This window comes from Canis aureus, chromosome 19 (assembly GCF_053574225.1).
Source record: "Canis aureus isolate CA01 chromosome 19, VMU_Caureus_v.1.0, whole genome shotgun sequence".
Taxonomy (NCBI): Eukaryota; Metazoa; Chordata; class Mammalia; order Carnivora; family Canidae; genus Canis; species Canis aureus.
The window spans coordinates 28,383,606-28,406,845 of record NC_135629.1 but is presented as its reverse complement, the minus strand read 5'-3'; the positions used below and the strand labels follow the sequence as shown (position 1 = coordinate 28,406,845).

Genomic DNA, 23,240 nt, shown 5'->3' with positions numbered 1-23,240 from the left:
TGGAAAGGAAATCTTTCCACCAGTTGTTGTCTGCTGGCAATCAAAACTGGTTGCAAACCTTAGAAAAGATAACACGTTATCTGTGCAGCCTTATTTCCATGGGATTTAAGCTACAGAGTTTAGGATGCCACAGAAGGATCATCACAACTGAGGAATTGGTCAGACTTTATGTACGTGTGAGCGGCCAAGATGAGGGCAGGAAAAAGTCCAGAATTCTATATGGTGAAACGAGCCTTTAGTGTCCATAGTTAGTGAAACCCTAGATCTTAATTATTGGTCAGTTTTTAATAAAACTGTTTGATACTTAGGGAAGGATGCTTAGGAAAATATTTGTAGCTGAAGGTGTGTCTCCAAATGAGAGGTCAGGTATCTAGGAACGGGCCGACTTCCTTCCCCCCTCCCCCCCCCCCCCCCCCCCCCCCCCCCCGTCCCCTCCACTCCCCTTCCCGATTTTATTTTTCCCTGAATAGTCAACTTTGCTGTCTAATGCCTGTGCCAGGCCTGGGCACACTGTGGTCACAAAGGATTTCTGGAGGCCAATCGATTTTAGGTTCAGTTTAAGTTGCTCTTTCAGTGGCAGTAAGGACAAGGCCTTACATGAGATTTGGTATCCAAAATACTGAGTTTCTATTCCCCAATGCAATTTCATTCCTCATGTGTAGCCATCTACTTTGGCAGTTACTGTCCAGCACCCAAGAATAGGTAGAATTTTTGGCGAGCTGAACGTTTTAAAGTCCAGAGTTGGCCCTTTGTTACTGTCTCCATATTTACTTCTTGTTTTTAGGGCCTCTCTTTTTTTTTTTTTTTTCACGTTTGCTGTTTTGGTGTTTTGAACTGGCCTCTTGTTGGCCTCTTGGCACTGGGAGGAAGAGTAATACCAGTGGCAGCTCTGTGAGAGCTTCCAATTGGAACAGATTATAGAGCAAATTAGTTGATTTTGAAAATGAGAATAGGTGTTTGCGAAGGAAAGAGAGGGAAAGCAAAGGACTTGCTGGTGATGTTGCAATAGGAAAAATCAGTTGTTAGTCCGGTTTTAGTGTTGAGTTGGCAGTCCGCCTGGGCTTAAAAAATTAAAATCACTAGGTGGCAACTCTCATAGGAAGCAGTTGGAGTAGAGCATTAGAGGACCTGACCCACTCCTGTTCTTAGTTTTTATTCTTTTGGGTGTGGATACATTTCCCATAAAGGGTTTCTAAATCTGTGTGAAAACAGCGTGCTAATTATTGGTAATTCCCCAATAGAGGATGAGTAAGTACATTCGTGTTTCACTGGGCAACTTGGTCTGGTGTGAGACCCAACCAAATTTAGTGGCCTGAACCCAGTTTTGGCCATATATGTAATTTTCAGCAGGTTTTACCATGAGGATCTAAGACCTCTTGACTATCTTCTTGAGGCAAAATGGGGTCATAAGAGTTGGTTGTGTGTGCATCTGACCTATCAAATGATTAGTGATTATTAAAGGTGCTGTGTTTTAAAAGCTCTTCTAACTACTCAGAGGATGCTGAATGGGACAGGATGGCCGAAATTCTACCTTGGTGTTGTTTTTTTTTTTTTTTTTTAATTTATTTTTTTTATTTATTTATGATAGGCACACAGTGAGAGAGAGAGACAGAGACATAGGCAGAGGGAGAAGCAGGCTCCATGCACCGGGAGCCCGATGTGGGATTCGATCCCGGGTCTCCAGGATCACGCCCTGGGCCAAAGGCAGGCGCCAAACCACTGCGCCACCCAGGGATCCCCTACCTTGGTGTTTTGAGACTGAAGTTTTTAATTCAGTCAGTTTTTTTTTTTTTTTTGAATTTTTATTTATTTATGATAGTCACAGAGAGAGAGAGGCAGAGACATAGGCAGAGGGAGAAGCAGGCTCCATGCACCGGGAGCCCGACGTGGGATTCGATCCCGGGTCTCCAGGATCGCGCCCTGGGCCAAAGGCAGGCACCAAACCGCTGCGCCACCCAGGGATCCCAATTCAGTCAGTTTTTAATTCATTTGTGACTTTATGATTTTCTGAGCCAGTTTTAAAATTCAGGCATGAGAATGTTCAGCACCCACGCAGTGGGCTTTGTCTAACCAGCAGCTCATGTTAGACTTTTTAAGAAATGAAAATACATTTTATTTTTACCTTTTAATTTTTAAATATTTTATTTGAGGGAGAGAGCGAGAGAGAGAGAGAAAGGAGAAGGGAGAAGAAGTGGGCTTCTCCCCCTGAGCAGAGAGCCCAGTGCAGGGCTCCATCCTAGGATTCTGGGATCATGACCTGAGCCAAAGGCAGATACTTAACCAACTGAGCCACCCAGGCACTCCAAAATACATTTTAAAATTATCAAAAATTGTTAGATAGTTGTCTTTTGTCTCTGGTTGAGATTATCTCCTTACAAGAAGAGGTGCATGGAGCTAAATCTGTACTAATTCTGCTTGGCAGGGAGATTACATGGAGAAGAAATGTAGATAAGTTGATCATATGGTTGAAGCACTAAAAATCAGAAACTTCCCATCTTGGAAAATGCTTAGGACTGTGAACCATACTTCTTGAGTTCTCATCCAGTTCGTGATTGTGGACCTAAGAGTTAAAAACCTGTATGTGACAGCAGATTGCTTAACTTTGGCATTTGTTATTTAACCTGTCAGAATCTAGCTTTCCTCTTTGTAAAAAGAGATGATAGTACCTACTTCTCAAGGTTGTCGGAGTGTGGACCTTACGTTAGATAACGTATGGAAAATGACTCAGTGCATACTAATTCTTTCAACCCTTTAAACTGCTGATAATCTTAGACTTGATTTCTGATTTCAGTATTTCTGTATTTATCTGGGTCAAGGGGTTTTAGTCTGGGACTTGAATGGGCTTCAGGGCTGTTATAGTTGCCCTGAAATTCTAAGTGGAAGTATGTATGTCTACTTTCTAGGGCAGCTGTCCACAGCTTCTCTTGAATTCTCGAGGATCCTTCATAACTCCAGAATTTAAAACTGCTAAGCCAGGATTTCTGTCCTTTTCTTTTTCCTCTTGTAGCTTAGTTTGGCCAGTTCCCTCATGGCAAGACTGCCTAAGGGCTAATGCTGCAGGAGAATTTAGAACTATTGATTTAAATGGAAGTGAGATTATTTGTGGTTTACCTAATATATCATCCCTTTTCTTCCAATTAGCACAGGTAGGCAAATGTTAGGATAAAATTTCAGTTATCTCTCAGAGGTCGGCCTATTTTTCGTTTGCATCCTCATGTTTTTATTGCCTTTTGTTTTCTGTAATTTGTAATATTAGTTGATAGCAGAGTTGACCTGGATAGGAAAAAATGGATAATACATTTTTACTTTTTTCAAACAATTAAACTTAGAAGAAAAATGACCCTTTCTTCCAGAGGTGACTTGTGAAATTCTATGTTTAACAAAATTGTTTTTAGATGAAATCAGTTGGTATGAGTAACTGATTAAGGTTTCCATATTAGTGCCCCAACATATAGGGAGCCTTAAAAAATGAAAATGTTAAATGTCTTAATTTCATGGCAGATTTTTTTTAAAAATCATGTAATTGTGGGAGTCAGCAGTAGAGTTGGAAAAATGACATTTTCTTGGGAAAAGCATCTCTAACTTCTTTTAAGCCACCTGCTGTAAAACAAAGTAGCCTGTATTTTTCTCTCCAATAGACACTTATCCTGTCACCAGTGGAAAGTATGTATTATGTGGTGGCTCATTCATTAGAATGTCAGCTCCCAGAGGACAGGAGCATTGTTGATGGAGGCATATTCAGCTTCTGCACCATTTGTGCTCAGTAAATATTTGCTGCCCAAAATGAATTAATTGGGCTATTTAGAAAGATTGAACTGAGTCACTCAAGGATGAAGAAGTCAAATGATAAATTTTCCACTGTGACACCCCCCCCCCCCCACAAAGGTACCTGTTCTGTGGGAGGTAGGCTTTATGGCCCCAGGGAAGGCCAGAGGCTGTCTTTCAGCACTTCCTGTTGTTTTGTCCTGAGTTTAGCACTCCATTTACACTTTCCAGAAAGTGCAGACAGGACACCACCTCTCTTATCTGTGATATTTAGGCAAGGGAGTAGGATGGCAACCCAGAGTGATAGCCACACTTGATGACAGGTGATTTCCCTGTCATAATAAGGGTGACATAATTGAGCCTAGGGCAAGATGAAAAAGAGGTTATTGGCATCTACAAGCAGCTAGATTAAAAGAAAAAAAAAAAAAAACTGACTAGGAGGTGGGTATCCTCAATCAACAAAGACCGAGTCAACATGGATGTGTTGACTTTCCTAGGAAAAAAAAATGCCAAGTGTTTCTTTCCTAGGGAAAAAAAAAATGTTCAGTCAAGTGAAAACAAATAGGTAACTGTGTGAAGTATTGTTAAAGTAATTGGATGATAGGCATAAAACCCTCTTCCTGAAGTGGAGGACATTTCTATTTTTCTCTAGGGTTCTCTCCTGATTTTTCTAGCAGCTTTTCCTTATGGACAATTTGAAAAATCTACAAAAGTACAGAAAAAAATTTTAATGAGCCTCCTTGTATCCATCACACAGTTTAAACAACTAATGAGTCATGGCCCAATCTTGTTTCATCTCTGTCCTATTCCCCACACTGAGTTATTGTGAAGCATGTCCCAGACAGCATATCATTTCTTTTGGTTTTCTTTTTTCTGCTTACATGGATTCAACTTGTGTCCTGCAAAGTAGAGCCTATATGTGAGCTCTGCCTTCTTTTGAGGCAAGCCAGGCTGCCATTCCTGACCTCTTCCATGGTACAAAGCTTCTACAGGTGGCAGTCTTTGCATTCTGCGTGCATCTCAACTGGAGTTTGAAATTGAGCTTCAGACACAGGAATCAGTGAGATCCAAGTTCACTGCATCAGACTTATGTTAATACTCATTTACGGAGCACTTAGGTGATTCAGTTGCAGGTCACCCACACTTGATGCTTTGTGGGTGAGAGTTAGGGCTGTATTGACAGTTTACAGTGCCCTTGCTGACAGTTCATGTATGTAACTCTCTACCTGTAAAGTCTAACTTGGGAGTGAAAGACCCCTAGAGGCCTAGAGACCCTCCCACAACAGGGATTCCTTTTTCCTTGATTCTGGCTCCTTGGCTCCTTTTTTTTTTTTTTTTCCTTTTAAGATTTTATTATTTGAGACAGAGCACAAATGGGGAGGAGGATTAGAGGGAGAGGGAGAAGCAGACTCCCCACTGAGCAAGGAGCCTGATATGGGGTTTGATCCCAGAACCCTGGGATCATGACCTGACCCAAAGGCTGACGCTTAACCGCTTAACCAACTGAGCCTCCCAGGCACCCTCCTTAGTTCTTTAATGCAAACTATAGCCTGTGTGTGGGCCAAACCCTGTCTGCTGCCTAAGAATGGTTCCTACATTGTGAATCATTGAAGGAAAAACCCAAAAGAAAATGATTGTTTCACAACCTGTGAAAAACATAAGAGATTCAGATGTTAAGAGTCCATAGTAAGGTTTCATTGGAACATAGCCACAGCTGCTCATTTACTGAATGTCTGTGGCGGCTTCTCCATACAAGAACAGAAGAGTTGAGTAGGTGCAACCGAAGCCATACAGTCGGCCAGGCCCACAATTTACTGTTTGACTCTTGGCAGAAAGAGTTTGCCAATTCTTATTCTAATAGATTCCTTGGTTAATGAAGGGAAACTCATTCTGCAGAGTGTGCTTCTGGTACTCCTTGAACTTTTCTGTTCTGAAGTGGAGAATCTTTAGTAAAATCCATTCTTCTTAAACCAAAAGTTTATTCAGTATTGAAGAAATACGTTGGGTTAGAAGGAACTTGTGAGACTATATCAGGTTTTGTGTAAGAAGGATCCTATCCTTGTCTACTTCTGTCATTCACTGCTCTTTCTCTAGGACATAGGTCTGTTTCAGGGCAATTCAAATACAGCATCAACAAAGCTGTTATTGTCTCAGCTTTCAAGAGCCTTAAACTGTAAGGATGCTGCTTGGCTTCTGTTAAGCTCAATTGGAGAAAGAATCAAACTTTTATAGGATTTTCAAAGGGGTACCTGACTCAAATTCTTAAGAATTTCTGCCCTTGGCATTTGGGTTAGAGAAGCTGAAGCTCCGTTGGAATCATCTTGGGAATTAAAAGGCAGGTCCACCAGGAAAGAAATCTGCATTCTGATGGGTGGAGAGGGTGTATAGCATTCTTATATCTCACATTTTTAGGGTTCTGTACTTGCTGAAGAGTGTAACACCAAGCACAATCCATGCTGAATTCCTCAACCCTGAAGGCTTTGTCATTAATGGAAATCATGTACATTAGCTATAGTAGGATGGGGTTCACAAGCTTTACCCCAGTTACAGTTCTGTTTCTTGTGAACTTTAACTTTGGGGATGAAGCATGAGGAATTTATGCATCATTATTGAGTGTGACCTACATGTTCTGTGGCCTCATTTCTTATAAGGATATCCTGCTTTCTCATTGCCATACCTCACAATGTACCTGTACATATGTGGACAGCTTAAGTTTGGTGAGACCTTTTATTCTGTGCCAGTACAAGTTTTACCATCTTTATAGCACTCGTGTGATCTAGGTATTATCATTTCCCCCTTTTACAGAGGAGGAAACTGAGGCTCGGAGAAATGAGGTACCTTGGTAAGATCACAAAGCATGTAAGAGACTAACCCAGATCTGCACAACTCCATGGCCCAAATGCTTGACCCTATGCTGTGCTGAGCCCATTCCAGAATGCTCACCTGCTTTTCATGAGCTTGAGCAGGTTGCTGTGACTTTGTTTTCCTTATCCTCAGCTAGAAAAACTGAACTTTACTGCCCCCTTCCCAATTTATTTTAGAGGTACCAGAGCCTTTTCCTTGCTGTGCCTTAGAGTAGTCTATACGTTGTGTTTAGCAGTTCTTTTATAAAATCGTTTCTTTGAGGGGGAGGGGTAGTGTGTGTGGTTTGCGTTAGAAGTAATTGGCTTTAAAAAAAGATTAAATGAAAGCCAAGGTTGCAGCAGATAGCAAACACAATCATCTGGGATTTGTACCATTAGAAAGAATTCTTTAAAAAAGAAGTGAAATTTCACTATTTAAATAGCATTTCAGGGCAAGATTGCTTTTAATCACATTGATATTCAAAGTTTATGGCAGTATTTTTAATAAATGTACCCCTCTGATTATTAAAGTATTTTTTTGATTGAAGTTCTAAGGAGAAAAAGAAGCCTGTTAGTAGACTTAACAGTTGGAGTTACTGTACTTTTGAGAGAAAGGCAGAGGATTACATTTATATTCATCTTGTACAGCAGGGATTATTATAAATGAGCGATAGAAGGAAAAGAATGGTTTTTGCATTTCAGGCACTCAACGTAAAACTAGATTAAGTGTTCTTGTTCCTCTTTGTAATAAAGACCCTGCTAACATGAAATGCTTTTTCTGTTCTGTGTAAGCTTATGGCAAGCAAAAGTCATAGGTTACTATCAATTATATCCACAGTCTTAAAACAGAAAATATTTCCCTCCTAGGTTATATGAATGTTTTCCACAATCTGGAGCTCCAGTAACACAGTAGGAAAAAAGAAGAACGCTTTTAACTAGTGGTCCCAGGCTTTTATATTTCAAACCAGAAAGTTTCCTAAATAAATTTGGGACCAATGCAAGGGCTGCTAGCATTTTAGAATATATGTAATTAGACATGCATATAATTCTTGCCATCGTGAAGTATGAGGGCCACTGTTTCGGAATAAAGGACAGTGTTGGTTTTTGTTTAATTGAAAGCTTAAGAAAGGCACAATGCATTGTCCTTCTCTCATTTCTTTGTGGACTTCTTGGAGATTATTAGGTATTTTGGCATTTGAGAACCAGTGCTTTTAGATCAGCTTCTCAAAGTGTCTGCCATGCCTCCTTCCGTGTGCTGCTATTAGGAGTTATGCAGAAAAGGGGTTCCATGTGGTAAGTTTGAAAAAGGCAGCTTTGGAGGCAGCAACTACCAACCCTGGCATTAAACAAATGTGGGCTCAAATCTCAGCTGTAGTTGCAGAGTAACTTGCTACATAGCTTTGCTAAGCCTCTGTTGACTGACCTGTAAAATGGGAATAGTAGTAGTACCTCATAGTGGTTGGGAGGCTTAATTGGTATGATGCAGTTCCGGCACTTTGTATAGCATCTAGCAGAGTTAACTGTTCCACTAAAGGTTAATTGCTAATTCTGTTAATTTTATGGGTACTGAGAATGCAGTGTAACGAGCAAGCCTATAATCAAGTGGTGGTCCAGGACTGTCAGAGGAGCAGCAGGAAGTGAGATGCCAGTTTTCCTTTAGCAAGTGGTATGTTGGCAGTGAGAGGAAACCTCAGCATGTTCAGGGGAGCAGTGGGTAGGAAACAAACCCGAGTTTCGAGTTTTCTTGCGCTCCAGTGCAAATGAGAAGTGGGAATTGACAATTCTTGTTTCCTCCTTTAGTCCTCTCTGTTTGACTTACAGAGAGCAGCCCAGTGTAGTTATCTGTGCTTTCCTGCTTGCAAAGAGTGGCACTGCTCCTCTTCTGAAAGCCTGAAGTTTGTCTTCAGGTAGCTTCTTAAAAAGTTTTACAGACCTTTTTTTTCTGAGCAAGAAAGGTAAATTACAGCCAGTAGAACAAATCATCCTCACTAAATTGTGAAGTAGATAGGATGACAGTGTGTGTGTGTGTGGGGGGGGGGGGGGGGCGGGGGGGGTGGTCACAAGGGGTTTTCTGCCTGGTGAGGGAATTTAGAAAATTGCCTTTTTAATTCTTAGAAATTTCCAGTTCAGCTTGAAGCAGTTCTTCATTTAAGTTACTTTGTTCTCTTTGGAAACTGTATAGATATATGTGTTTTAATGGGAAAAAAAATAAAAAAAAATATTATTATAGAAGTTAATACATATTCATTGTTAAGATTTTACTAATGGAACATGAAAGCCATCATTCTCTGTAATCCCATTCTGGCCAATTTCAAATCGTCAATTACAGGATTTGGACATAGGGCAATTCCTGCTTGATCAAGGACACCTATGTAACTGCTTTGGGCACTTCACAATAGGCAGGACTCAAACTTGCTAGCCTGGTCATTTTATTTCCTGACAAGGTCTAGACCTTGTCTCTTGGCAGGCCTCAGGATATTTTGTCCAGCATGATTCCTGTCTTGAGAATCCTCTGGCTGTTTTGCCTTTGTTCATTTAGTTTTTATCCCACAAATGTTTGATAGGCATTCTATGTGTGCCTTTTGCTGGTCTAGAGTCTGAGGGTATGACTGCAAACAAGGTAAGAAGGCACAGCTCTAACCCCCAAGTCAGGCAGTTGGTCAGCACATATTTATGGAGTTACCCACTAAGTGCCAGGTTCTCTGATGGGTGTTGAAGATAGAGTGACACAAGTCAGAAAGTGCCCCTGCCCTCTGCCAAAGGGAGACACAGTAAATACACAAACATTTTTCAAGGACATAGAGCGTTGTAAAGTAGGCTAATGATGTGAGGGTGGGAGGAGGGTTCTAGCTAACATGATCAAGGAAGGCTTTTCTGAGAGTTTAGCATTCAAGCTGAGATATGAATGGTGTGAAAGTGGCCACTGGATCTTCTGGGATGGAGGGGGAAGAGTGTTCCAAGCGGAAGGAGAAAGCAAGTACCTAAGCCTCTAAGATGGGAATGGAGAAGAGTGGAGGAAAATGAGGCTTACAAAGGTCAGGATTTCAGGATTTGGGTTTATCCTAAGTGTAATGGGAGCCTACAGCAGGAGAATGCCCTGATTGTGAAGTGTGAAAACCATCAGCTCTTATATGCTGAGTGGTTTGAGGGGAGAGTGTGGGCCAGGCAGCTAGGTGAGAGGTGGTGGCAGTGCAGACAGGGTGTCTGTTAAGGGTATGTTTTTGAGGTGATTTTGATGTGATTTAGTGCCAAATTGGATGTGGGTTAGGTAGAAGGGTAAGGGTTGAATAGCTAAGTGGTACCATAATCTGAGGAATGGTGGAGAAAGTGGAGACTTGGTTAGGAGCTCAGGTTTGGGCCACAGTATGTCTGATGGACTTAGCATTCACACGCATCTGTGGAGTCGGCAGTGAATATAGAGTCTGGAGCTCAGTGGGACAGCCTGGCTGGCGGCATTGTGTATATCTATGTCACCAGTGCACAGAGAATGTGGAAAGCTGTGGGACCGGGTGTGTTCCTCCAAAGTGTCAGTGTCCATAAAGAGTAGAGTTCTCATTGAGCCGATGGGTGGGTGAGGAGAAATCTACAGGAGGAGGGAGGAATCTCTGCTAGGTGGGAAGGGAATCCAGGTGAATGTGCTGGTGTAGAATTTAAGAGAAGAAACACCTTTAATTGAGGAGTGATTGCCTATGTCAGATGCTGTGTGAAGTGATGCAAAGGCAGGTGAGGGAATTGATCTTTGGCTTTGTCAGTGTGGCGGTGGTTAATGACCTTAATCAGGATGAGTTGGAGAGGCAGATGCCTCATGGGAAGGGGCCGTTGGAGGGGTTTTGAAGGAGGCTGTTGGAGTGGGCTGGGAGGACTAGCACTGAGGAAGTGGAGAGGACAGATGCGGGCAGGTTACCAAAGGGTTTTGCTCTGAAAGAGAACAGAGCAATGCAGCAGTGGCAGGTGGGTGCATGGATAAAGGGGAATAGTTTATTCTATTCCATTTTATTTTATTTATTTTGGATAATATTAGGGCATATTTGTTTGCCACTGGAAATATCCCGGAGTGGGGATAGTTGCACGGGAGAAAATGGATTATCACAAGGATAATACTTTTAGATGAGAAAAGGGGATGGGATCAGAGCCCAAGTAGACAATTCCGCTTTGATAGACTGAAGCTTTTTTTCTGTTTTAATGAGAGATTGTAGATTTGATTGTAGGTAGATACATGGAATTGGGGGAAGATAAGGTAATTAGTTCTTTCCTGTGAAGTAAGAAAGAAAAGTTAGGAGGTCATCAGTTGAGAGTGGATAGAAAGAATTTTGTCTGCCACTTTTTCAAAGCATCTAGATGGCTCAGGGGAGGATGGATAGCTAAGTAAACTGGCAGTTATGTATCCTTTGGAGGTTTCCCAGTTCACTTAGAGGAAATCCAGACTTCTTAGCAAGGCCTCTGAGGCCTTGGATGGTGAGTGGGCCACCCCAGAAAATCAAGAATCTCAGTAACTTGCCACAGAGAACACAGTGAGTTGGTGGGAAAACAGGGGTTTGAAGGAAGGAAGGCTTCCTGGAGGAGGTGAAAAGGGAGAGTTGGAGCTGTTGTTAACCCTTGAAGGAGTTAGCCAGTCTCATATGGAAGCAGCTTCTGAGTGGGGACACTTCTGCAAAGGAGCCTGGAACCTGGCTACAGCCCTAGGAGGGGAGCACTGGAGGGCAGGAGGTAGAGCTGATTACAGGAGGAGGAAGGTCACCCCAGAGGGTAGATGTGGAGAGATCAGCACGGTGGCTGTGTGGAGATTGAACTGGCCCTGGCTAATGTAGAGGTTGGAGGCTAGTGGGGCATGTAGCCTACCTCCTTCATGTGAAACTTTCAGATGTCTAGGTAAGGGTGAGTAAACTGAGGAAGGGAGGTTTCTAAAAAAGTCTAAAGTGGATTGTTTCTGGTAAAACTTGTGTTTGTTGTTGTTGTTTTTCAGTCAGTCAGCCAGCCTGTATTTATTGAGCATCTACTTTGTTGTTTTTTTTTTTATTTCATTTTATATTTTATTTTTTAAAATATTTTATTTATTTATTCATAGACACAGAGAGGCAGAGGACACAGGCAGAGGGAGAAGCAGGCTCCAGGCAGGGAGCCCGATGTGGGACTCGATCCCTGGTCTCCAGGATCACACCCCAGGCTGCAGGTGGTGCCAAACCGCTACGCCACCAGGGCTGCCTTGAGCATCTACTTTGTGCTAGATTCTGTTCTAATTTTCAGGAAAATAGCCAGTGTTCCAGAACTGCCCTCATAGAGCTTCTATTCTAGTGGAGGAGACAGGCAACAATTAAAAAACAAAAACAAACAAACAAAAAAAGAATACATATATGTTAGGTGGTAATGAGTGCTCTGGAGAAGTTTAAAATAGGGTGAGTTTTCTGAACCAAGGCTTACAGGATATGAAAGCATGAGCCATCTGGATGTGGATGAGCTTCAGGCAGAAGGAACAGCAACTCCAAAGGCCCTGCTGGGAGAGGATTCTAGGGTGTTGACAGAAAGGCAGGAGGTCAGGGTGTCTGGGGAGGCTGATTAGAAATATGGTAGAAGTCACATGCTGAGGGCTTGGGCTGAGTTGGGGAGGCAGATCCTGTAGGGATTCGTAGCCCAGTGCAAATTCAGATCCTTTTCCTGTGGCCCACAGGTCCTGCTTGGTCCGGCCGCTGCCAGGCCATCTAACCTCTTCACCTTCCATTTGCCCCTTTGCCTACAGCACCTCAGGTGTGTTTGCCTCTTTCCAGTTCTTCACACACTCTGGGCTCTTTCCCACTTCTGGGAACCCTTGCATATGCTGCTCCCTCTGCTTGGAGGGGAGCTTCTCCTGCCCCTACACCTTTCCTTAGCTTAGGGGTCACTTTCCTAAAAGGAGTTCTCCATATCATTATCCCTTTGTAGCCCTTATCAAAAACTGTCCATTAGTATCTTGTGATGATGTAAAGCAAGCCATCACTCTTACTGAAATGTGGCATGCTGATAGGTTTGGGGTATAAATACTGGGTAGAAGGAATTATCACAACACAGGTCTTGAATAAATTTGCAAAATTGGTCTGCCTAGAGGGAAGAACCAGTGTAGATCACCTGCTAATAATGTTCTTTGGCCTCTTGTTGGGGAAATGCGGGTAGTGTTCACTGTAATAACATTCTTTACCTTGTTGGATATAAAGTTTGATAGACCCTTGTTCGCCTTTGCTTCTAGTGTTCTAGCACCCTCTTTTTGGCTGAGTAACTGTGCTGTGAAGAGAGAAATGGTTTTGGTTTTGGAATAACTGGTTTTGTAGGAATAAATGACAGTGTGCTTGAATCTCTCTATTACGTCATCGGGGTTTTCTTTCCCAGGATAAACTGCTTTTTTCAGCCTCTGAATAGGAAATTTATTTTCTTCCATCCCTTTATTCCTATCTCTAGGTCTTTTTCTGTCTCCTCTGATGAACCACTGTACTAGGGGCAGGCTCAGAGTTTACCTTAGATTTTATGTACTACATTTTCTATTCTTCTTATCTTGCCTCATGTCCAAGAAGCTTTTCATTGTTAACTGGCAGCTCTAATGGCTATTTCTTTAAAAGATCTTGTGTGTTTGGTAGATGTTTTCCTAAAAGCTGGTGGCTGTTGCTGAAAATAATCTGTTGTGTGAGTTTACAATCTCTCCATGAATCATAGTCCCTTCTCATTAAAGAGATAGTTATGCCAGGGTAACAAATAAAACAACGAATTTTTTTATAGTTTAAAAACCAAACCATCCAGATAGATTACTCAAGTTGGTAGGTACTAGTATTCATCAGTTGCTGTGTATGTGTTTGTAGACATTTTTCAAAGATCCTTTCTTTTTCCTCACTAGTAATTCTGAAATAAAAACGGCTCCGTAAATATAGGATTTCAACAAATGGCATTTAAGAATTATGAAAACATGTCAAATCCTGATAGCTATATGGTATACATACCCATTTTACTTAGCACTGGGAAAATGCTTTTAAGAAGTATTTTAGAACTTGAGAAAGTAAGCATTTTAGCCAGTACCTAATAGTATTAGTGGCTGTCATTGCTTGACCAATTCCTGTGTGCCAGGCACTATACTAAGCTTTACATGGCTTGCCCCATTTAGTCCTTACAAAGTACTGCAAAGAAGGTACTTCACATTATCACCATTTTATTTATTTATTTGTGTTTCTTACTTTTTTTTTTTTTTTAAGATTTATTCACATGAGAGTGCAGGAGTAAGGGGAGGGGTAGAGGGAGAGGGAGAAGCAGACTCCCCATGGAGCCCAAGCTGGGACCCATCCCAGGACCCTGGATCATGACTCGAGCTGAAGTTAGACGCTTAACCAACTGAGCCACCCTGGTGCCCCAATATTATCCCCATTTTAAGGGTGAGAAAACTGAGGCTCAGGAAAGTTACCTTCCCCCAAATCACACAGTCTATAAGTGGAAAAGCTGGGATTTTTGGTCTGACTGACCCCAAAGCCAGATGGTTCCCTGATTTGCTGCTTTTGGTGGTGGCTGATTTCTGCTCGTTGAACAGTCCTTTATGAGGGGACACTTAGAATAGGCTTTAATTTATTGGTAAGCAAGTAAAGTATCAGTGCACACTCCAGAGAGCAGTTTAAAATCAAGGAAATAACTTGGTTGGTGTTTTAAGCAACAGCAGCAGCAGCAGTGAAGTTATAGTGGGGAGAGTGGGTGTATTGTCTGAGAACTTTGGGGATGGTGGGTCAGAGAGAGAGCACATGCATGTGTATGGGTATATATATGTATTAGGCCATACAGGGATTTATTTAAAATGTGTAGTAAATATAATTTCTGGAGTACTTGGTGGAGAAATGGTTAACTCTGAAAGTAAATCCTAATGGTTAATCGAAACAAAAAAAATAGAGACATTTCTTAATTGTAACAGGAAGTGGCATATATACTAACCTTTGAGGACAGTATCTTCATCTGGGCAAATAAATAAACATAGCCAATACAGTCTTTTATAATAATGCACAGAGATGCTTGTAATCCAGAGATTCTCCAGGAAGTCTTTTTTTGAAAATGAGACTGAAAATTTTACTGTCTCACCAAACCATTTTTCTGGTTGGTATTAAGTAGCTAAATTGATCTGATCTCTCATTCTTGTTTTTTTGCATCTCTGGTTCTGCTGGTGTTTTTGGTAGTGCTTCCCAAAAGAGAAATAGGTTACAACAACAAAACTTTCCATCAGATATTTTTCTTTGCTTTGGTCATATTGCGTTACTGTGGTCTTGCCTACGTGCAGCCCGGCTGGCAGAGGCAAGTGGGAGTTTTCTTGAAGGCCAGGTCAGCCTGCTCTCCCTGGCCGCAGAGCCACTCCCAGCCTTCTGTCTTTGTCTTGCGCACAGTGGGTTCACACTGCCTGTTGTCAGTGCAGAGATGATTGAGAGGCTCCCCAGCCATCCACAGGGACTGGGAATTACCTACCTTAGCCTTTGGCAGGAATCTAGGGTTTTTAAATGGTTATGACTAATTGGACATAATTAATTAATTTTTCTTTTTCTTTCTTCCACAGGAAAAATAGATCTTAATATATATTGTAATGGTTTTCAAATAGTGCTGATTACTTTGAGAGGTCAGACTTTAATGTTTGATTTTTGGTAAAATTTAGCAGCTCCTGTTCAGAGACAGCTTTTCCTTCCATTTTAAATGATAACAAGTTTTTATTTTTATTCCCAAATCCCCAGGAAACTTTCAGTGCTGTCAGTTTTATGAAAAGGTAATTAGGGAGTGAGTAGGGAATATGTCTTGCAAGTGGTTGGTTTGGCATCATCACTCAAGTTCCTATTTGCCTGATGAAAATATCTCGTAATAAGATCCCTTTGTGTGCGGCCCCTCCACAGCTTTCCCTGGAAGGCCTTGGCCATAATTATGTCTGTATCTGGGCACTGTGAAATGAAGAGAAGAGCCAGGGTAGAAGAATAGCCACTTGATCTTTTTCAGATCCCATAGTTTAAAATTTGGGATGGCTTCTAACATACCCCTATTGCTTAAGGATTTTTGTATCACCGTTTAAGACAGTGGACAGGGGGCAGCCCTGGTGGCGCAGCAGTTTAGCGCCGCCTGCAGCCCAGGGTGTGATCCTGGAGACCCGGGATCGATTCCCACGTCGGGCTCCCTGCAATGGAGCCTGCTTCTCCCTCTGCCTGTGTCTTTGCCTCTCTCTGTGTATCTCTCATGAATAAATAAATAAAATCTTTAAAAAAAAAAAAAAGACAGTGGACAGGTGGCTACTTCTGTGGAGACCTACTAAGAGCATTTGTACTGATTTTGTTAAATCTGGCAGTAGAGGACCATATAGGGCATGGGAAAGAAGAGCACTTTCCTTCAGAGAACCACTAAGGAATTAAAGTGAAACACAGAGGGGTTTAGAAGAGGTCAGCCCTTAGAGCTGGAGTCAGTGGAGTGTATAGTGGAAGTTCTAACTTCTTGTTTCTACTGTTGATCTTCTTTCTTTCTTGTAAGCATTACCCTCCTCCCCCCACCTCTGAAAAAGTGGGGGGAAAACATGAAGCTTAATTACTTGAAATTTTAACTTAATTTTGATAAAGGGTTTGTGAGCAGTACCTGTGATTACCCATGCGTGGAGTCTATGCATGAAGGGTGCCTGGCCTTGACTACAGTGCCAGGAAGGAAGAGCCCCTGCAGACCAGAGAGAGGCTGTTCATGGACTTGTCCTTCCTGCAGAAAACAAGTCAGAGTCCTGGCCTCTGAGGCTACTAAGGGACTAATCCAGTGTTCCCCTTTCCTTACAGCCTTTTGCCTTCTCTTCAGAAAAGGACATCACTGCCATCTCTTTTTTTTTGCTTTGTTTTCAGTACTCTTGGCTGTATTTCTTCTGGTTTACGTGGTCTCCTTTGTACACCCACACCCTCTTTAAATTGCCCTTCCCAACCCCTCCACTTTTACTTGAGGAAAAGAGTTCATATGATATCCTGTTCCCTTTTAATGTTTCCGATTTCCTATCCTGATGTAGGCAACCACTGTAAATTGTGACACACAACTGTGTCAGGAAAGAGTCGCCTTTAAGTGTACAAGTGGAAGTAGACCTACAAAGAACTAACTAATGCAAGGGCTTTGAAATAAGTGGTTTCTAAAACTGGATTTATTTGAGCGATGGGAGGTCCTCCAACCCCTTTGTAGATATATGCAAAATAGTGTCTATATTTGCCTAAGTACAGTTTTTAAAAAAGAATATACTTTTAAACAGATACTCAGAAGCCTTTTAAAACCCAGTAGGGGGGCAGCCTGAGTGGCTTGGTGGTTTAGCGCCGCCTTCAGCCCAGGACATGATCCTGGAGATCTGGGATCGAGTCCCACGTCAGGTTCCCTGTGTGGAGCCTGCTTCTCCCTCTGCCTGTGTCTGCCTCTCTCTCTCCCTGTGTCTCTCATGAATAAATAAATAAAATCTTAAAACAAAAATAAAAACCCCTTAGGGTTTGGCATTACCAATAAAAATACCCAAAGAGCAAGTCTCTGTTGTTATATTATTTGAAATTAAAGGTGTTTTTGTCCATTTTCAAGATAGTTTTAAAAATCTCCTATTCAGTTTCTTTCTTTTTTTTTTTTTTTCTTTTTATTTATTTATTCATGAGAAACACTGAGAGAGGGGCAGAGACACAGGCAGAGGGAGAAGCAGGCTCCATGCAGGGAACCCGATATGGGACTTGACATAGGACTCGATCCCAAGGCCCCAGGATCATGCCCCGGGGCCAAAGGCGGCGCTAAACCACTGAGCCACCCTGGCTACCTTCCTATTCAGTTCCTAAATCTTTTGTTTTGCTTAATTAATGCTTTCATGCACTATTATTTTCTATCATTTTCATTAGAAATATATAGTATTCCGGCTGCATTAAAAGTTAAGAGTCATGGCTGGCCAGCCTGAGAAGAGAAGACACCCTTTTTATTTTTTTATTATTATTATTATTATTATTATTTTATTTTATTTTTTTTTTTTGCTATTGTGGTGCCTTGTGGATCTGCATCATTTCGGATAGACAGGCAGATAGATATAAAGCTCAGTCCCACCTGACATTTTGTAATGAACCTGTTTATAAATTTAGGACAAATAAAGGACAGATTTTAGGACATGAGGTAGCAGTCAGGGTAATCTGAGACTCACATCGAATAATGTTTATTATTGCTTAAATGACATATTCTTGCTTAACTGACTTCATGGATTCCCTTGCCCTTGGGGTAAAGCTAAAACTACTTAATATGGCTTCTGGACAAGGTTCTATTTGCCTGAGGCCACCACAGCCTCTCAGCTCCTTAGCTTTTCCCTCTGAGTTATGTCTGTCCCTCTGCACGGTAACTACCCCCTTGCTCCAGACTCCCTTCCCTCCTTCCCTCGCTGCTCTGCTCCCCACCCCCACCCGCCCATCTCTCCCCTCAGAGAAAGAAAATTAACCTTCATCTCTTAGGTCCCATCTTCAACCATAGTTCTTCCAGGCAGCCTTTTGGAGCTTTGGTCCAGCTTTATGTTTGCTGCATGCTTTTTGTGTTCAACCATTAAGAAGAGCTTCCCATGTCATTGCATAGAGCTCTGCCTTTTTTTTTTTTTTTTTTAAACTACTGCATTGTAGATTGTATTATGAATATACTATGGTTGTATAAATTTGATCTTAGTGGATGGATATTTAGGCTCTTGGTAGTTTTGCTGCTTTTATCAGTAGTGGTACAGTTAAAGTACTTTTACAAGCTTCTTAGCACTAGTGAAATTTTTATTTGCTGATTTTGTAAGTGAACGGACAAATGGAAGGTATATTTAAGCAGATAATGCCAGAGTAACCTCCAGAAAGGCTTTTCTGTGTCAGAGGTCCATTTAGATGACAGAAAAGTTTTTTTTTTGTTGTTTTGTTTTTTTAATTTTTTTTTTCATTTATTTATGATAGTCACACAGAGAGAGAGAGAGAGGCAGAGACATAGGCAGAGGGAGAAGCAGGCTCCATACACCGGGAGCCCGATGTGGGATTCGATCCCGGGTCTCCAGGATCGCGCCCTGGGCCAAAGGCAGGCGCTAAACCGCTGCGCCACCCAGGGATCCCGAAAAGTTTGTTGATGGCTTGGAGAACACACAGTTCCTTTCTCTTGGAGTCTGTCTCTTCTTAAGAAACTGGCAGGCTTGGCTTTTTCCCCTGATTTCCTACTCCCCAATTTCTGAGCTCTTGAAAATGCAGTCTTCTGTCCTGTAGAAACTTAGTGCCCTGTGATTTGAAAATGCAATCTGATCTTCAAAGTGTTGTTGTTAAAGGAAGAATTCATTGGATACTTCCTGGTTACAATGATTGTCTTCATTTGAGAATCAGAGTACCTGGGGTATTCCCTCTTTAATACACACAGAATCTAGGGTACCATTTTTGCCACCTGTTGTTGACTTTCTTCATCCACTCTGCAAATGGCCAGCCTTCATGGTTTCAAAGGCAAAAGCTGTTTTCTACCTCCCTCTAGAAAGTCCATCATGATTTGTAAACTGCACATCTCATAACAGGATTTGTGGTTGAATAAGGAACAGAATGTTAAGTGACTGTAGTCTCAGCTACTTTTCTTTTACAAAAAAAAAAAAGAGGAAATAAAATTTCCCTGTGATTGCGGTAGTCTCCCTTGTTTTTTCTCCTGGAAAAAAAAAATGATAATCTTCATTGGTTATTGAAATAAGCCTTTGCAGAGCGGTTTGTTAGATAACCTTTCTGAGAAAGAAGGGTAATGGTTCATGCTGAAGGGATAATAAAATTGATATCTCACAGGTACCTAACGGAGCAAGTGGCTTTATTGATTTTTTATTGTTGCTGCTGTTAGTTCGTATCATTTGAAGATGGGACCCTCATTTTTTTTTTTTTTTAGAAGAAGAAAATTAATTGGAAGTTGGATGATTGATTCATTTGTAGATTTTGCACTTGAAAAGCTATTGATGTTCATCCTTATTTTCAGAATCATCAATTGCCCTAGCTCCTTTGCACTTAATGGCTAACCCTGCATTTGCCTGGAGAAGCCAAAGACTGATTCCTCCAGGAGCTGGGGAAGTCTGAAAACCAGCCCCCTATGTCCTGTCCTTTCATTTCTGCCTGCCGGCTGGCAGCCTCTCCCACCACCTCTTCATTCCTGTGTACTCCAAGATTATGACTGAGTCTGGCCTCTTTGGCGCAACGCACTGTGTGTCAATGTTCCACCACTTCCGGGAAGAGAATTCACAGAAAGAATTGTCTGTTTCTCTGGGTTCTTGGGGGCAAGGGGTGGTTTTGTTTATGCTGATGGGAACCACTCTGAACAATGGAAGGAGGAATCAGAAATCAGTCATCCTACTTACACACCTCTTTCCAGAGATCAAGATGGGATAGGGGAGCACTGGAAAGAGATGACTTTTGTGAGAGGCCGAAAGGGAATACTTCTGGATGGTGACTGAGGGAAGAGAGGGTGAAATGAAAAGTGTTACATCCTGGTGACTCAGTTTTTTTAAGTACTTCCTCTCTGGGTTCCTGTAATCACATCAAGAGTTTTGCAGGGTGTTAATGCTTGTTGCACCGTGCTTCACATTTCCTGGGTTACAATCCCTGTTCCATCACTTCCCCACTGACCTTGGGCAAGTTATTTAATACCTCTTCGCCTCCATTTCCTCACAAGTGGGCATGGGTTAAAATAGACTTTCCCCCATAGGGGTTTTGAGGGTGCTTTAATTAATGGAGGGTTTTTTTTTTTTTTTTCTCAATCAGTCTTAGTGTTCATGACATTTGGGGCCAGATCATTCTTTGTTGTGGGGGAATGTCCTTTGCATTGTAGGGTATTTGGCAGCATTTTTGGCCTTTGCACTGGATGCCAGTAGCACCACACACCCTAGATGTGACAACCAAAAATGTCTCTAAACATTGCCAGCCTCCCTCTATGGGCAAAATTGCCCCTGGTTGAGGGCCACTATCTTTTTTTTTTTTTTTTTTTAAGATTTTATTTATTTATTCATGAGAGACACAGAGAGAGAGAGGCAGAGACACAGGCAGAGGGAGAAGCAGGCTGCATGCAGGGAGCCGGACGCGGGACTTGATCCCAGGACTCCAGGATCACGCCCTGGGCTGAAGGCAGGCGCTAAACCGCTGAGCCACCCAGGGATCCCCGAGAGCCACTACTTTAATGATATAAAGCCCCTCACTCAGGTCCTTGAATGTTCTTCAGTATTTGATGCCTATTAGGTTCTTGTTAAATATTTGAACAAATAACGTAATGTTGCTGTTGCTGGTGTGATGCTGTTGAAAGACAGCTAGCTCCTTCCTTAGAAATCGTATTACAGAGGAGATACCTTGCTGAGATTGTTGTGGCCGTAACATTAACTACATTCTTTTGGGTGACTACCAAGAGAAGCACTCTCTTCCTTATCCTGAGCTTCACTGATGTTGCACAGCCATACCCCAGAAGTCCCAGAGTTAACTGTTATTGGATATCCTTGATTCCAAGATGCCACTTTTTCTTTTTCTTTTATAATAAATTTATTTTTTATTGGTGTTCAATTTGCCAACATACAGAATAAAACCCAGTGCTCATCCCGTCAAGGGCCCACCTCAGTGCCCGCCACCCAGTCACCCCCACCCCCCACCCACATCCCTTTCCACCACCCCTAGTTCATTTCCCAGAGTTAGGAGTCTTCCATGTTCTGTCTCCCTTTCTGATATTTCCCACTTATTTTTTCTCCTTTCCCCTTTATTACCTTTCACTAGATGCCACTTTTTCTTTTCTTTATTTTTTTTAAAGATTTTATGTATTTATCAGCACTTGCGCCCGCGTGAGTATGCATACACATGAGTGGAGGTAGGAGGGTGGTGATGGGCAAAGGGAGAGGGAGAAGCAGGCTCCCTGTTGAGCAGGGAGTCCAACGTGGGGCATAATCCCAGGACCCTGGGATCATGACCTGAGCCTGAGGTGGATGCTTAACCAACTGAGCCACCCAGGTGTCCCACTTCTTTCTCCTTTTAATATTTCTGAAATGAGAGTGGATTATAAAGTTGAAAGGTACATTATTTTATTCTTCCTCAGAGGCTGATAATTGACACAAACTTGGGAGGCAGCTTTGAAATGAAGGGATGTATTTCTGTGAATGTCTCAGCTTTGCAGCTGGATTGGAAGCTCTTTATGGGCAAAGGATGTTTTTTTAATGCTGTTTTTTCCCAGTACTCAGCACAATGCCACAAACATACAATCTCGAACATTTGAACAGCCTGCACTTTTCACTGTTCTGTGATGATGCCTTTAAACTGCTTTTCATATGGTTTTGGACCTTCACACAACTCAGGACAAAAAGCAGTGCAGTCTCTCACATGATGTCAGTACCAACAGTGTTTTATGCAATAGTTCCTGTTTTGCCATTTCAGCAGTCTGTGAGTGGCTATGTGACTGTTTTACTGCATTTTACTCACAAAAAAAGACATATAGTATAAACTAGTTTTCCGACACTGCTGATAACAGAAACATAGGTCTTAAACTTTTACAGGAGGGTTGCATCATACCTTCTTGTAACTTGTGCAAATTATACTGTGCGGTGGTACAAAAGAGCAAAAACAGTATGGCTAATTTTACCAGTCATTCCTATGCATATTGTCCTGAAATGAGCTTGAAAAGGGAGGTGTGAATCAACTAAGATGTAAGTTCCACTAGGACAGGATTTTCCTCACAGCTATATCTTCAGCATCCTGAAGGAGTGTTTTGAATATAGTAAGCAAACAATTAATTATGAATATTGGTTGCTTTTCCTTTATTTGGAGATGCTTGTGGGAACTGAGTCCAAGTGCAAGCATCTCATTGTCCTGTGATTCTGGTGTTCAATTACATGGATATTTTTGTGTAGTAAGGCCTCTAAATACAAGCCAGCTATTTCATTTGGTAGGAATAGCCATCTGTTCTAACAGTGACACAACTGGCTGTGTGGGACTTACTGGTTGGCCTCCACGCAGTGTCTGAGAAATTCCCAAGGATGACTTCAACTGATGTTAGAAACCAACCAGTGGAACTCCACTGTTAAAATCAAGACAGATGAAAATAATTAGGCATGAAGAAAGCTGTAACATCAACTATATGTTAGGTGGGCTTTAGCTGGACTCAGGGGACTATAGTGTTTACCTTCAAGTACTAGACGTATATTCCTCGAGACTGTGCTTCAAAGGTGATCCCTAATTAGATATTCTGTGATTTGTGGTGTCGAATACAGGATCCCAGTAACCTCTTGTTTGACTTTTAACATATGGTGTGGTATAAGGAAGTAGGGAATTGCTTGTGGTAGTTTCTAGGTAAATATGTGTTGGTAGATTAATCTCAGATTATAATGTAATGAAAGAGATGAAGGTCTTTCCTGTAATAGAGCTTGATTTGTCTTCATTCATGATTCCACTCAGCTCACATTTTGTGCCTTTGACTGATGGGTCAGTTTTGAGTACATCCCTTTTCTTTCGGATAGCATATTCGGGCTATAGTGAAGAATGGAAACATTACAGTCTTCTAATGACTGTATCTGATTTGCAAGCATTCTGCAAGTTAAGCCCAGTTAAAGAACGGCATAAGCCCCACAATAAGAAATCTCAAAAAGAAAAGTGAAAATGTTCCCACTTTAGCCTAGTGTAATTATTTCTGCTG

At 41.8% G+C, this 23,240-nt stretch overlaps 1 protein-coding gene across 7 annotated transcripts in view; it reads left to right on the top strand.

The window, feature by feature from the left end:
• The window catches only part of ATXN7 (ataxin 7), a 139,717-nt gene that overhangs the window by 48,312 nt on the left and 68,165 nt on the right, over positions 1–23,240 (top strand). The gene's annotated exons all lie outside the window — the stretch shown is intronic.